Source organism: Arachis ipaensis, chromosome B9 (assembly GCF_059453495.1).
Source record: "Arachis ipaensis isolate K30076 ecotype BB chromosome B9, ASM5945349v1, whole genome shotgun sequence".
Lineage (NCBI taxonomy): Eukaryota > Viridiplantae > Streptophyta > Magnoliopsida > Fabales > Fabaceae > Arachis > Arachis ipaensis.
In genome coordinates, this window is record NC_142444.1 from 78,866,854 (window position 1) to 78,877,233 (window position 10,380).

At 37.0% G+C, this 10,380-nt stretch overlaps 1 non-coding gene across 1 annotated transcript; it reads right to left on the reverse strand.

Annotated features, from left to right (window-relative positions):
- Positions 1-2,677: 2,677 nt before the first annotated feature.
- Positions 2,678-2,785, reverse strand: LOC148545125 (small nucleolar RNA R71). Its single transcript, XR_015900916.1, has one exon. It is a non-coding gene; the product is annotated as a small nucleolar RNA R71 (small nucleolar RNA).
- Positions 2,786-10,380: the final 7,595 nt, after the last annotated feature.

The following is a 10,380-nucleotide window of genomic DNA, read 5'->3' on the forward strand; positions in this document are numbered from 1 at the left end:
TCACCAATGATATACATAAGTATTTCTATCTTTATTTTCTGTCTAATTATTATTTATTTTCGAAAACTCTATAATCAATTATTATCCGCCTGACTGAGATTTACAAGATGACCATAGCTTGCTTCATACCAACAATCTCCGTGGGATCGACCCTTACTCACGTAACGTTTTATTACTTGGACGACCCAGTGCACTTGCTGGTTAGTTGTATCGAAGTTGTGAATGGAAAATAATTTATTAAGACGTGCGTACAGAGTTTTTTTGGCGCCGTTGCCTAAGATCACAATTTCTTGCACCAAGTTTTTGGTGCCGTTGCCGGAGATTGTTCGAGTTTGGACAACTGACGGTTCATCTTGTTGCTCAGATTAGGTAATTTTCTTCTTATTTTGATTTCAAAAAGTTTTTAAAAATCTTTCAAAAATCTTTCCTTTATTTTCGAAAAAAAAAATTTATTTTCAAAAAAAAATTTATATATTTTTTCTTCAGAATTTTTAAGAATGAATTCTAGAGTTTCATGAAGCATGTAGAATCCTGGCTGGCTGTAAAGCCATGTCCAAATTCCTTTGGACTGAGGATTCAACTAATCACTTCAATGCATGTAATTGCATACTAAAGCTTGGCTGGCTATTAAGCCATGCCTAACCCTCAGATTGGAGCTTTAGAATAAGAGTACAAGATTCCTGGAATTCATATTAAAAATTTTGGAATCCTTATTTTTATTTTTCAAATAATTTTCAAAAAATCCAAAAAAATCATAAAATCATAAAAATAAAAAATCTTTTGTGTTTCTTGTTTGAGTCATGAGTCAATTTTTAAGTTTGGTGTCAATTGCATACTCATCTTGCATTTTTCGAAAATTGCATTCATGCATTGCATTCATCATGATCTTCAAGTTGTTCTTGATAAACCTTCTTGATTGATCTTCATATTTTAGTGTTTTGTGTTGTATGGTGTTTTTCATATGCATTCTTGAAATCTTAGTGTCTAAGCATTAAAGATTTCTAAGTTTGGTGTCTTGCATGTTTTCTTTGCATTAAAAATTTTTCAAAAATATGTTCTTGATGTTCATCATGATCTTCAAAGTGTTCTTAGTTTTCATCTAAACATTCATAGCATTCTTGCATGCATTCCTTGCTTTGATCCATAACTTTCATGCATTGCATCATTTTTCATGTTTTTCTCTCTCATCATTAAAATTTCAAAAATCAAAAAAATATCTTCCCCTTTTTCTCTCTCAAAATTTTGAAAATTAGATTTGACTTTTTCAAAAAATTTTAAAATCTAGTTGTTTTTATGAGTCAAATCAAATTTTTAATTTAAAAATCTTATCTTTTTCAAAATCTTTTTCAAAAATCAAATCTTTTTTATTTTTCTTAATTAATTTCGAAAATTATAAAAATATTTTTCAAAAATCTTTTTTCTTAATCTTATATCATAATTTTTGAAAATAACATCATCAATTAATGTTTTGATTCAAAAATTTTAAGTTTGTTACTTGCTTGTTAAGAAAGATTCAAACTTTAAGTTCTAGAATCATATCCTGTGCTTTCTTGTGAATCAAGTCATTAATTGTGATTCTAAAAATCAAATCTTTTTCAAAAACTAATTTCAATCATATCTTTTCAAAAATATCTTCTTATCTTATCTTTTTTCAAAAATTTGATTTTAAAATATCTTTTCTAACTTCTTATCTTCTTATCTTTTTAAAAATTGATTTTCAAAATTTGTTGCAACTAACTAACTAACTTTTTGTTTATTTCTTATCTTTTTCAAAACTACCTAACTAACTCTCTCTCTCTAATTTTCGAAAATATCTCCCTCTTTTTCAAAAATTCTTTTTAATTAACTAATTATTTTAATTTTCGAAAATTACTAACCTTTTTCAAAAACAATTTTCGAAAATCACTAACTCTTTTTCAAAAAAAAAAATAATTTTCAAAAATTCTCTCTCTCTCTCTCTCATCTCCTTCTATTTATTTATTTATTTACTAACATCTCTTCCTCACCCACCAAAAATCTGAACTCTCTCTCTCTCTGAGTTCAGATTTTCTATTCTTCTTTTCTTCTACTCACATAAGGGAACCTCTATACTTGGGTAAAAAGGATCCCTATTATTATTATTTTTCTGTTCTCTCTTTTTCATATGGGCAGGAGCAAGGACAAGAATATTCTTGTTGAAGCAGATCCATAATCTGAAAGGACTCTGAAGAGGAAACTAAGAGAAGCTAAATTACAACAATCCAGCAAGCACCTTTCAGAAATTTTCGAACAAGAAGAGGAGATGGCAGCCGAAAATAATAATAATACAAGGAGAATGCTTGGTGACTTTACTGCACCTAATTCCAATTTACATGGATGAAGCATCTCCATCCCTACCATTGGAGCAAATAATTTTGAGCTGAAACCTCAATTAGTTTCTCTGATGCAGCAGAACTGCAAGTTCCATGGACTTCCATCTGAAGATCCTTTTCAGTTCTTAACTAAATTCTTGCAGATATGTGATACTGTTAAGACTAATGGAGTAGATCCTGAAGTCTACAGGCTCATGCTTTTCCCCTTTGCTGTAAGAGACAGAGCTAGAGTGTGGTTGGACTCTCAACCCAAAGATAGCCTGAACTTTTGGGATAAGCTGGTCACGGCTTTCTTAGCCACGTTCTTTCCTCCTCAAAAGCTTAGTAAGCTTAGAGTGGATGTTCAAACCTTCAGACAGAAAGACGGTGAATCCCTCTATGAAGCTTGGGAGAGATACAAGCAACTGACCAAAAAGTGTCCTTCTGACATGCTTTCAGAATGGACCATCCTGGATATATTCTATGATGGTCTGTCTGAATTAGCTAAGAAGTCATTGGATACTTCTACAGGTGGATCCATTCACCTAAAGAAAATGCCTGCAGAAGCTCAAGAACTCATTGACATGGTTGCTAATAACCAGTTCATGTACACTTCTGAGAGGAATCCTGTGAGTAATGGGACGCCTCAGAAGAAGGGAGTTCTTGAAATTGATACTCTGAATGCTATATTGACTCAGAATAAAATATTGACTCAGTAAGTCAATATGATTTCTCAGAGTCTGAATGGAATGCAAGCTGCATCCAACAGTACTCAAGAGGCGCCTTCTAAAGAAGAGGCCTATGATCCTGAAAACCCTGCAATAGCAGAGGTGAATTACATGGGTGAACCATATGGAAACACCTATAACCCCTCATGGAGAAATCACCCAAATCTCTCATGGAAGGATCAAAAGCCTCAACAAGGCTTTAATAATGGTGGAAGAAACAGGTTTAGCAATAGCAAGCCTTTTCCATCATCCACTCAACAACAGACAGAAAACTCTGAACAAAATACTTCTAATTTAGAAAACATAGTCTCTGATCTATCTAAGGCCACTGTGAGTTTCATGAATGAAACAAGGTCCTCCATTAGAAATTTGGAGGCACAAGTGGGCCAGCTGAGTAAAAGAGTCACTAAAAGCCCTCCTAGTACTCTCCCAAGCAATACAGAAGAAAATCCAAAAGGAGAGTGCAAGGCCATTGATATAACCATCATGGCTGAATGCAAAGAGGAAGGGGAGGACGTGAATCCCAAGGAGAAAGACCTCCTGGGACGTCCAGTGATCAATAAGGAGTTTCCCTTTGAGGAACCAAAGGAATCTGAGGCTCATCTAGAGACCATAGAGATTCCATTAAACCTCCTTATGCCATTCATGAGCTCTGATGAATATTCCTCTTCTGAAGAGAATGAGGATGTTACTAAGGAGCAAGTTACCAAGTACCTTGGTGCAATCATGAAGCTGAATGCCAAATTATTTGGTATTGAAACTTGGAAAGATGAACCTCCCTTGTTCACCAATGAACTAAGTGATCTGGATCAACTGACATTGCCTTAGAAGAAACAGGATCCTGGAAAGTTCTTAATACCTTCTACCATAGGCACCATGACCTTTGAGAAGGCTCTATGTGACCTTGGGTCAGGAATAAACCTCATGCCACTCTCTGTAATGGAGAAACTGGGAATCTTTGAGGTACAAGCTGCGAAAATCTCATTAGAGATGGCAGACAATTCCAGAAAACAGGCTTATGGACAAGTAGAGGACATATTAGTAAAGGTTGAAGGCCTTTACATCCCTGCTGATTTCATAATCCTAGATACTGGTAAGGATGAGGATGAATCCATCATCCTTGGAAGACCTTTCCTAGCCACAGCAAGAGCTGTGATTGATGTTAACAGAGGTGAACTAGTCCTTCAATTGAATGAGGACTCCCTTGAGTTTAAAACTCAAGGACATCCTTCTGTAAACATGGAAAAGAGGCACAGTAAGTTTCTCTCAAAACAGAGTCAACCAGAGCCCCCACAGTCAAACTCTAAGTTTGGTGTTGGGGAGTCTCAACAATGCTCTGAACATCTGTGAGGCTCCATGAGAGCCTACTGTCAAGCTATTGACATTAAAGAAGCACTTCTTGGGAGGCAACCCAATTTTTATTTAATTATATTTTTATTAGTTATATGTCTTTATAGGTTCATGATCATGTGGAGTCACAAAATAAATCAAAAAAATTAAGAACATAATCAAAAACAGCAGAAGAAAAATCACACCCTGGAGGAGGATCTCACTGGCGTTTAAACGCCATTAAGGAGCATTTGTCTGGCGTTCAACGCCAGAACAGAGCATGTTTCTGGCGTTGAACGCCAGAAACAAGCAGCATCCTGGCGTCCAGACGCCAGAAATGCGCAGTGAAGAAGAGCTGGCGCTGAACGCCAGAAACAAGCATCTGGCTGGCGTTCAACGCCAGAAATATGCTGCATCTGGGCGTTGAACGCCCAGAACAAGCATCAGTTCGGCGTTTAAACGCCAGAATTGCATGCAAAGGCATTTTACATGCCTAATCGGTGCAGGGATGCAAATCTTTGACACCTAAGGATCTGTGGACCCCACAGGATCCCCACCTACCACCACTCACTCTCTTCCCTCTTCTCAATGTTCATCCTCTCTTCCCAATAAACACTCTTCCCCAAAACTCTTCACCAATCACCTCAATCTCTCTTCCCTAGCACCACTTCACCACTCACATCATCCACTCTTCCCCATAAACCTACCTCATAAATTCCACCTACCTTCAAAATTCAAAATCAATTTCCCACCCAAAACCCACCCTTATGGCCGAACCTTAACCCCCCTCCCTTCCCAATATATAGCTCTCTATTCTTCCTCATTTTCACACCACACAACCCTCTCTTCTCTTCTTGGCCAAATACACCTCTCCCTCCTCTCCTCCATATTTTCATCTCCTTCTTCATCTATTCTTTCTTCTCTTGCTCAAGGGCGAGCAAAATTCTAAGTTTGGTGTGGTAAAACCATAAGCTTTTTGTTTTTCCATTACCATTGATGGCACCCAAGACCGGAGAATCCTCTAGAAGAGGGAAAGGGAAGACAAAAGCTTCCACCTCCGAGTCATGGAAGATGGAAAGATTCATCTCCAAAGCTCATCAAGACTACTTCTATGATGTTGTGGCCAAGAAGAAGGTGATCCCCGAGGTCCCTTTCAAACTCAAGAGAAATGAGTATCCGGAGATCCGACATGAGATCCATAGAAGAGGTTGGGAAGTTCTAATAAACCCCATCCAACAAGTCGGAACTCTAATAGTTCAAGAGTTCTATGCTAATGCATGGATCACAAGGAACCATGATCAAAGTAAGAACCCGAACCCAAAGAATTATCTCACCATGGTTCGGGGGAATTACTTAGATTTTAGTCCGGAAAATGTAAGGTTGGCGTTCAACTTGCCAATGATGGAAGGGAACGCACACCCCTACACAAAGAGAGTCAACTTTGATCAAAGGTTGGACCAAGTCCTCATGGACATATGTGTGGAAGGAGCTCAATAGAAAGTTGAGTCAAAAGGCAAACCGTTTCTACTGAGAAGACTGGACCTTAAGCCTGTAGCTAGAGGATGGTTGGAATTCATTCAATGCTCAATCATTCCCACTAGCAACCGGTCTGAAGTTACTATAGACCGGGCCATCATGATCCATAGCATCATGATTGGAGAAGAGGTGGAGGTTCATGAGATTATACCTCAAGAACTCTACAAGGTGGCTGACAAGTCCTCCACTATGGCAAGGTTAGCTTTTCCTCACCTCATTTGCCATCTATGCAATTCGGCTGTGATTGACATAGAAGGAGACATTCTCATTGAGGAAGAGAAGCCCATCACTAAGAAAAAGGATGGAGCAAACAAGAGAGCCCATTCATGGAGCTCAAGAGACGCATGAAGCTCATCACCATGAGATCCCGGAGATGCCTCAAATGCATTTTCCTCCACAAAACTATTGGGAGCAAATCAACACCTCCCTAGGAGAATTAAGTTCCAACATGGGACAATAAAGGGTGGAACATCAAGAGCACTCCACCATCCTTCATGAAATTAGAGAAGATCAAAAAGCAATGAGGGAGGAGCAACAAAGACAAGGAAGAGACATAGAAGAGCTCAAGGACATCATTGGTTTCTCAAGAAGGAAACGCCACCATCACTAAGGTGGACTCATTCCTTGTTCTTACATTCTTTGTTTTTCGTTTTCTTTATGCTAAGTGATTATCTGTGTTTGTGTCTTTACTACATGATCATTAGTATTTAGTAACTTTGTCTTAAAGTTATGAATGTCCTATGAATCCATCACCTCTCTTAAATGAAAACTGTTTTAATTCAAAAGAACAAGAAGTACATGAGTTTCGAATTTATCCTTGAACTTGGTCTAATTATATTGATGTGGTGACAATACTTTTTGTTTTCTAAATGAATGCTTGAACAGTGCGTATGTCTTTTGAAGTTGTTGTTTAAGAATGTTAAATATGTTGGCTCTTGAAAGAATGATGACAAGGAGACATATTATTTGATAATCTGAAAAATCATAAAAATGATTCTTGAAGCAAGAAAAAGCAGTGAATACAAAGCTTGCAGAAAAAAAAATGGCGAAAAAAAAAATAGAAAGAAAAAAAAAAGAAAAAGCAAGCAGAAAAAGTCAAAAGCTCTTAAAACCAAAAGGCAAGAGCAAAAAGCCAATAACCCTTAAAACCAAAAGGCAAGGGTAATAAAAAGGATCCCAAGGCTTTGAGCATCAGTGGATAGGAGGGCCTAAAGGAATAAAATTCTGGCCTAAGCGGCTAAACCAAGCTGTCCCTGACCATGTGCTTGTGGCGTGAAGGTGTCAAGTGAAAACTTGAGACTAAGCAGTTAAAGTCAAGGTCCAAAGCAAAAAAAAAGAGAGTGCTTAAGAACGCTGGACACCTCTAATTGGGGACTTTAGCAAAGCTGAGTCACAATCTGAAAAGGTTCACCCAATTTTGTGTCTGTGGCATTTATGTATCCGGTGGTAATACTGGAAAACAAAGTGCTTAGGGCCACGGCCAAGACTCATAAAGTAGCTGTGTTCAAGAATCAACATACTGAACTAGGAGAATCAATAACACTATCTGAACTCTGAGTTCCTATAGATGCCAATCATTCTGAACCTCAATGGATAAAGTGAGATGCCAAAACTATTCAAGAGGCAAAAAGCTACAAGTCCCCCTCATCTGATTGAAGCTATGTTTCATTGATAGTTTGGAATTTATAGTATATTCTCTTCTTTTTATCCTATTTTATTTTCAGTTGCTTGGGGACAAGCTAAAATTTTAAGTTTGGTGTTGTGATGAGCGGATAAATTATACGCTTTTTGGCATTGTTTTTAGTATGTTTTTAGTAGAATCTAGTTACTTTTAGGGATGTTTTTATTAGTTTTTATGTTAAATTCACATTTCTGGACTTTACTATGAGTTTGTGTGTTTTTTTGTGATTTCAGGTATTTTCTGGCTGAAATTGAGGGACTTGAGCAAAAATCAAATTCAGAGGTTGAAGAAGGACTGCTGATGCTGTTGGATTCTGACATCCCTGCACTCAAAGTGGATTTTCTGGAGCTACATAACTCAAAATGGCACGCTTCAAATTGCGTTGGAAAGTAGACATCCAGGGCTTTCCAGCAATATATAATAGTCCATACATGGTCAATATATATAATTGAACGCCAGTTCTACGCTGCAGTCTGGAGTTAAACGCCAGAAACACATTACGAACCAGAGTTGAATGCCAGAAACACGTTACAACCTGGCGTTCAACTTCAGAAAGAGCCTCTGCACATGTAACATTCAAGCTCAGCCCAAGCACACACCAAGTGGGCCCCAGAAGTGGATTTATGCATCAATTACTTACTTCTGTAAACCCTAGTAACTAGTTTAGTATAAATAGGACTTTTTACTATTGTATTAGACATCTGGGGACGTCTAGTTCTTAGATCATGGGGGCTGGCCATTTGGCCATGCCTGAACCTTTCACTTATGTATTTTTAACGGTAGAGTTTCTACACTCCATAGATTAAGGTGTGGAGCTCTGCTATTCCTCATGAATTAATGCAAAGTACTACTGTTTTTCTATTCAATTCATCTTATTCCGCTTCTAAGATATTCATTCGCACTTCAACATGAATGTGATGAACGTGACAATCATCATCATTCCCCCACGAACGCGTGCCTGACAACCACTTCCGTTCCACCTTAGATTGAATGAGTATCTCTTGGATCTCTTAATCAGAATCTTCGTGCTATAAGCTAGGTTGATGACGGCATTCATGAGAGTCCGGAAAGTCTAAACCTTGTCTATGGTATTCCGAGTAGGACTCTGGGATTGAATGACTGTGATGAACTTCAAACTCGCGAGTGCTGGGCGTAGTGACAGACGCAAAAGGAGGGTGAATCCTATTCCAGTATGATCGAGAACCTCAGATGATTAGCCGTGCTGTGACAGAGCATTTGGACCATTTTCACAAGAGGATAGGATGCAGCCATTGACTACGGTGATGCCTCCAAATGATTAGCCATGCAGTGACAGCGCATTGGACCATTTTCCAGAAAGGATGAAAAGTAGGCATTGACAATGGTGATGTCCTTACATAAAGCCAGCCATGGAAAGGAGTAGGACTGATTGGATGAAGACAGCAGGAAAGCAGAAGTTCAGAGGGACGAAAGCATCTCTATACCTTTATCTAACATTCTCACCAATGATATACATAAGTATTTCTATCTTTATTTTCTGTCTAATTATTATTTATTTTCGAAAACTCCATAATCAATTATTATCCGCCTGACTGAGATTTACAAGATGACCATAGCTTGCTTCATACCAACAATCTCTATGGGATCGACCCTTACTCACGTAACGTTTTATTACTTGGACGACCCAGTGCACTTGCTGGTTAGTTGTATCGAAGTTGTGAATGGAAAATAATTTATTAAGACGTGCGTACAGAGTTTTTTTGGCGCCGTTGCCTAAGATCACAATTTCTTGCACCAAGTTTTTGGCGTCGTTGCCGGAGATTGTTCGAGTTTGGACAACTGACGATTCATCTTGTTGCTCAGATTAGGTAATTTTTTTCTTATTTTGATTTCAAAAAGTTTTCAAAAATCTTTCAAAAATCTTTCCTTTATTTTCGAAAAAAAAAATTTATTTTCAAAAAAAAATTTATATATTTTTTCTTCAGAATTTTTAAGAATGAATTCTAGAGTTTCATGAAGCATGTAGAATCCTGGCTGGCTGTAAAGCCATGTCCAAATTCCTTTGGTCTGAGGATTCAACTAATCACTTCAATGCATGTAATTGAATACTAAAGCTTGGCTGGCTATTAAGCCATGCCTAACCCTCAGATTGGAGCTTTAGAATAAGAGTACAAGATTCCTGGAATTCATATTAAAAATTTTGGAATCCTTATTTTTATTTTTCAAATAATTTTCAAAAAATCCAAAAAAATCATAAAATCATAAAAATAAAAAATATTTTGTGTTTCTTGTTTGAGTCTTGAGTCAATTTTTAAGTTTGGTGTCAATTGCATACTCATCTTGCATTTTTCGAAAATTGCATTCATGCATTGCATTCATCATGATCTTCAAGTTGTTCTTGATAAACCTTCTTGATTGATCTTCATATTTTAGTGTTTTGTGTTGTATGGTGTTTTTCATATGCATTCTTGAAATCTTAGTGTCTAAGCATTAAAGATTTCTAAGTTTGGTGTCTTGCATGTTTTCTTTGCATTAAAAATTTTTCAAAAATATGTTCTTGATATTCATCATGATCTTCAAAGTGTTCTTGGTTTTCATCTGGACATTCATAGCATTCTTGCATGCATTCCTTGCTTTGATCCATAACTTTCATGCATTGCATCATTTTTCATGTTTTTCTCTCTCATCATTAAAATTTCAAAAATCAAAAAAATATCTTCCCCTTATTCTCTCTCAAAATTTCGAAAATTAGATTTGACTTTTTCAAAAAATTTTAAAATCTAGTTGTTTTTATGAG